Source organism: Gossypium raimondii, chromosome 11 (assembly GCF_025698545.1).
Source record: "Gossypium raimondii isolate GPD5lz chromosome 11, ASM2569854v1, whole genome shotgun sequence".
NCBI classification, from domain to species: domain Eukaryota; kingdom Viridiplantae; phylum Streptophyta; class Magnoliopsida; order Malvales; family Malvaceae; genus Gossypium; species Gossypium raimondii.
The window spans coordinates 22,085,533-22,092,126 of NC_068575.1; the positions used below are offsets into that span (position 1 = coordinate 22,085,533).

Sequence of the window (6,594 nt, forward strand, 5' to 3'; positions counted from 1 at the left end):
GCACATCTATCAACGTTCTTCCCATGGCTAGGAAAGGTTAGAATGATGGAAATGTGCAAGTGTACACAATCGCAATAAGTAATAAAGTGAAAAGTGAATGCCGAGTTATTGTACCCACAAGGACTGTGAAAAGAATTATTTATGAATGCAATTAAAAACATTTTGGTGAAGAAAAATATTTTGATTTTGAAGAAGTGATTAAAAAGCAAGTAAAATAAAATAAAATAAAAATAAAAGTTCTAATGCACAATTTCAAATAAAGGGTTTAATCAAGTTGACATAATTGTTAATTTGCTAACTATTGCTCATATGTACCTATTAAATTAAATAATCTCTTAAACATTTTCCAATGCCAATTCAAACAATTAGTCAATCTTCATAAGCACATAAAAGATTGAGTTAACAATGTATTCCTACATTGAAACAGTTTAATCACAATAATCTTGCAAGTTATGAAATGCTAATGTACCGATCAATACCGTCGCTAATTTAACCATTAGCTACATTAGAAGATTAAACATGCACTACTTAAGTAGTATATCAATTAATTTCAATTTCAGCACGATTAAATAATTAATTCATTAGTTACCTTACAATTATAATGCAAGAATAACTTAACCATGATTTTACTTAATCAAACAACTTACCAAGGCCTATAACAAGACAAACATAATTTTAATAACTTAAGTGGAAAAAATGCAATCAACCTAACATGAATTAAATTTAAGTCATATTAATTAAATTAAACATATCAACATAACAAGTATTTATAGACATGTTCATAACAATAACAATAAAAATTAAATGATAGGGAACTAAAATCAAATCCGGTGTTTCTCCGAAGCTTGACCATTTTTCTCCACTTTTTCTCTGCTTGTTCTTGTTGAACCAAGGCTTCTACAAGCACTCGAATGCTGCTACCAATGATGGCTGAAGGGCTCTTTTCCAAGAGGGTAAATCAACAAGGGAATAGAAGGGAAAATGAAGAACAAAGGAAGGGGTTTTGAAGTGAGAAAGTGAGAGAGAAGTGAATAATGAAATGATGAAAGGTGTGAGAGGTGTGGTTGAAATAAGCAGCCAAGGGGCTATTTATAGTTGGATAGGCTGCTAAAAATAGCAAAAATCAGTAGCAATAGACTCCCCCCATGGTCAACCAAACATGTGGCAAGTTTGAAGCTTTCAAACTTGCTAAATTTAGCTAGGGGAAAATCTACAAAGGCTTGATAAGTGGAGGGGTTTGAATGCAATTTCAAGGAAGCTTCAAGGGATCTTTTGCAATCCAAATAATCAGCTAAATAAGGTGATTGGGTTAGCATCTTGGACGATTTTGGGCAGCCCAGTTGCTCAATTGGATCAATCTCTCGGTTTATCACAATTGAGCCTCTTTTCATAATTTAATTAATAATAATTTAAATCAAAATAAATTGGATTACAATTAAAATTAATTATATTATGAATTAATATTCATAATTTAGACTTTCTTTGCTGAAAAATTAATTTGCCTCGATGCTTCAAAATCGCTTCTCGATTTTGTGCTTCTAGCAATGCCTACTGAGCCATTTTTCTCCCTTTGTGTGAATCTGTCGAAAATAAATCAAAATTTATTATAAAATTAATTAAAATTGAACATGTTAATAATTTAGTACAATTTAATTATTTTATTAATTTTAAATATTTTTTGACAAGATTTACTATCAAATTGCATGAATTTGAGTTAAAAAGGGCATGAAAAAGTGTGTATATTTTCGTGTTTCCAAAGGTCTCCTAAGGATGATCGGAACTTTTTTATTTGCTTCAAACTCTGTCACAATTAAGTCAGCAGGAAAAATAAACTTATCAACTCTTGCCAAAACATCATCGATCTTTCCCTCGGGATATGCTAATGAACGATTTCCAGTTGAAGTGTCACAGTAGTGGGTCTTCCCTATTCCCAACAGTTTGAAAATAGATTTGGGCATCAAGTTGATGCTTGCTCCAAGGTCAAACAAAGCTTTACCGTAGTAAGATTCTCTAATGTTACAGGGTATCGTAAGGCTTCCAGGGTCTTTCAATTTTGGAGGTAGCTTGTTCTATAAGAACACACTGCACTCCTTCATCAAAGCAACAGTCTGATACTTACCAAGCCTTTTCTTATTGGACAGAATATCCTTCATAAACTTCACGTAGTTGGGCATCTATTCTAAAGCCTCTACCAATGGGATGTTGATGTGAAGTTGCTTTAGAACATCTAAGAACTTCTTGAATTATACTTGTAGCACCCCATACCCGGCCAAGTCACCAAGTTCGAATATTAGGATTCTACACCATCGTCTCATGTCATAACCAACAAGTAAAAGCCCATTTCCAACAAAACATCCATCAGTTTGCTATTCGCATCGATCTTAAGTCAATCATACTAGATAGTTATCATTATCACGTGCTAAGCTTACATTAAATAGTCTTATAAACATATTAAAACATGTATAAGGTCCATTTAATAAAATTCTCAAATTAGGTCTGTAGGTATCGATACCACCTGGAAAAACGATACCAAACTTACATTCTATTTCTTGATTAAAAATCAAAGTCTCGAAAATTACTAGTACTTGTCGTGTGTATCAATAAATTTATCCCGAGTATCGATACTCAAGCAAAGGTATCGATACCAAATCTCTATTTTGACTTCTTACACGTTTCAAAACACAGAGGTATCAATTTTAAAACCCGATTATCGATACCTCTACTCCAGACCTCAAAAATGCAACATACATAAGTAATTAACCCATTCCAATTTAATTCCTAAACATTATGCATCAATTACTTTGACAAATAATCATTCAACGACCTAATTAACAGTCCAATATCGCAAAATCGTGTCTGAGCAAGTAATGTCAATCCATTCTCATGTTCATGAACCTAAGCATCACAATAACATGTAATTCTTATAAACTGAACCAAAATCAGCAAATTGCCTAGAAGTTAACATGGCTATAAACAAGTCTACCACATTGCTTTATTCCCCAAAATATAAATAGATATAGAACACCTACGAAATAAAAAATAGATTCACTTGGATCACCTCTTGGAAACCACACCGCCTACACCGACACACAACTAATCTGCAATGGTTAAAGAAGGGAGTGGGTGAGCTTAGCAAGCTCAGTGAATGCCTAGAACAACTTCCATACAAATAGTTCATCAAGCATTAACAAAACAACAATATAGCATAACTTTAACAGTTCAAATTTTAGTGTCATAATATACTTACTTGTGCATTATTATTAGTTCTTTTACATGGTGAACATATTCACTCTTAAGCATATATCCTATTGCACATATAATCACCTAACGTTTAAGCATATATCACAATATTCAAAACATCTTTATAAATAAATTGCATAATGGTGACATACTCATTTAGGCATACATCACGTTACACATATATACATTTTAAGATAATTTGATACTTGAGCTATGAAACATAAAAGTGAGCTCTATCATCGCTCATCGAATACGTGGATCTCCAACACACCAAACATAGACTCATAAAGTCAAACATGTCTCAAAAGTGAAGCATAAAGCTAACACTCTCATTATTTCTCCTCACATGTCCTATTGAATGGAGCTTAGCTCACATTCCCTTATCCCTCCAACATATCCCAGGGTCTCAACGCCAAAAATCACTATACATATAGGTGATTACTCACAATCCTATAGCATGCCAACTATATCCAATAGTTTCAATATCACAAGGCTAAAATATTCGAAGTCAAACATACATCACTTACCGATTATTCGTGCACAATCACAACTTATTTGCATCTTTAGCAAAACACTGTCAATAACATTTAACATATACATAACATGTACATATTTTCACTTTCACAATAGTTATCATAACCACATATCACATGTTATAGCATATCATCTCAATTCACATATTCACACACACGTAAACACTTTGTTCACAAGATAACATAGGTATGAGAAAGCTTACACTCGAAATTTAGAGTAGGGGTTTAGGCTACAACCAAATTCCCAAATAATGCATTGAACCATATCCGCAAGCAATTATTCCAAACACTCACCAATTACGCTTTCGCCGAAAAACTGAAAGCTCAAACTAGCTTTTCCTTGCCTTTATCTCTACTCGTATAAGGTCCTATCAAATTTGGAACTTCAACACAACAATTCACACAATAATGTATTTAATAGTCAGCTAAGAACTCACCACAAGAAATAAAAAAACATAAGACTAAGCTATGTTCCTATGTAACCGAAACTTATAACATAGCTAACTTTAAATTAGAATATCTCGATCTATACTTAATCTTTTCACCTAAAACCAATTTCGTTCATCTTATAATTCACCTCTGACTAATTCTCAACCTTTGAGCTACAATAAAATACTCAATTCATAGTATTGACTTTTTCGACATGTTTTATGGCTATTTTTCGAAAATTCAATAAAACTCAAGAATTCTTTAACGAAACGTGTAAAGTTAGAAACCTTCTAGTCATGCTAAAATAAGTTGAAAAACACTTTGAAACTAAGTTTTTATGCAAAATCCTAAAATCCACCATTAACGACCCAATTTTTAGCTTTTATTTAAAACATACAATTTGATGGCTAAAAATTCCATTTAAAAGACTAAATATCATTTATAACTAATAGGAAGATGAATCGTCACCTTAGTTGACAAAAACCCGATTGTTTGATCGAAAACCCAAAAAACCCACAAGCTTTACAATGGAGGAATCTATGGTATTTTTGGGTATTTTTCTTTAAGTATTATAGAGGTTTAATATTGTAAGGATGATGGAAATCAAAAGACTAGAGTTTGGAATCAAAAATTGAATAGAGAGGGTGAGGGAAGAAAAGGGACGACAACAAGAATTGGAGGGGAAGAACTAACGTGAAATATATGTAGGTTGTGGAAGTATAGATTGAGTCTTAAAATTTGGTTTAATTACGTCATAAAGACTAACAATTTTGAATCTTTTACAAATCAGTCCTGTTTTTAAAATTAAAGGTATTTAAAACTCATTTTCAAAAATTGATTTAATTTTCTAAAAATCATAATTGAAAACATTACAGGTATACCATGTCATAAAATTTTGAACACTCTAAGGGTAAAATTCCTAAAATACCCTAAAACTCGTAGGCCCTATTTTGAGGTGTGATAGTACTTCTTGTTTCTTCTTATTGTGCGGAAGCCTTTGAGGATATGGAACTTTAGGTTGAAATGGAAAACTTTTTTGAGGAGGTAAATCTACAAAAGTAGGTGTTAGCTTTTCAAAATTTACTAGTTTAGGGTTTACCTCATCAGATTTCTCAGCATCTGATTTTTCTAGTTTAGAAACTTCAACTGTTGGTTGACTTTCCTCCTTTTCAGTAGGATCATCTTTAATCACAATCTCCTTGGGTTATAAAATCTTTCCACTTGGTAATGCAACTACCTTGCAATGTTCCGTACCCAAACTCCTTGGATTTTCTGTATTGCTTGGCAAGGCTCCTTGTAGTCGACTACAAAACTTAGTAGCTAACTGACCCATCTAGGTCTCTAGATTTTTTGGTGTTACTGCTTGAATTTGGATCAAAGCATTATTTTTCACCATGTACACCTTCAAAAAGTCCTTCAAAATGTTTGATGACTCAACTTAAGGTGGTTTTGGGGCTTGTTGACTAAACCCTTGGGATTGATTGGATCTATGCTGCATATGATTGTTCGATCCATTTCTTTGGTTACTTCATTAAAAGTTCAAATGATTCTGCCATGATGGATTGTAGAAGTTGGACTATGGTCATTGTCCACTTTTATTTTGATACTTATTCCTTACATAACAAATAGACTCAAGGTTCGAAGGGCAATTCTCAAAAGAATGACCATCCTCACAATACACACAAGAAACAACATCATACTGACTTGGTATTGAGTTGCAAAATTATTCAAACCATTAGTGGTAATCTGTTTTAACATAGAGGATATAGAAGATACTTGAGCAGAGAGTCAAGTCAACATATCCACTTTATGCACTCCAGCTACTCGTCTTCCAGAAACTGCTCGATTTTTCGGCCATTGGTAATTGTTGCTAGCGATCCTTTCGATCATCCCATAAGCCTTATTATAAGACTTAAACAAAATCGTACCATTTGCAGAAGCATCAACCATTAATCTTGTATGTGCGTTGAGACCATTATAGAACGTCTCCAACTGGATACAATGAGGAATCCCATAATGAGGACACTTACAAAGTAATTCCTTGAATCTTTCCTACGCCTCATATAAAGACTCATCATCCAACTGTTTAAAAGTAGTTATCTCATTTCGCAACTTTCCATTCTTGGTCGGTGGAAAATACTTTACGAAAAACCTTTCTACTAATTCTTGCCAAGTAGTTATTGAACTTGGTGGCAATGAATTCAGCCATGCTTATGCTCGATCTCGCAACAAGTATAGAAGTAACTTCAACCTTAATGCATCTTTAGTCACACCAGCTATCTTAAACGAATCACACACCTCCATGAATAATCAAAGGTGAAGATGTGGGTCTTCCATGGGCATACCGCTAAACTGGCCCACTGTTTGGAGCATTTGAAACATGACTAGTTTC

General features: G+C 33.3%; 1 non-coding gene across 1 annotated transcript; it reads left to right on the plus strand.

The window, feature by feature from the left end:
• Positions 1 to 6,210: 6,210 nt before the first annotated feature.
• Positions 6,211 to 6,317, plus strand: LOC128035218 (small nucleolar RNA R71). The gene has a single exon (XR_008191618.1). It is a non-coding gene; the product is annotated as a small nucleolar RNA R71 (small nucleolar RNA).
• The last annotated feature ends 277 nt before the right edge of the window (positions 6,318 to 6,594 follow it).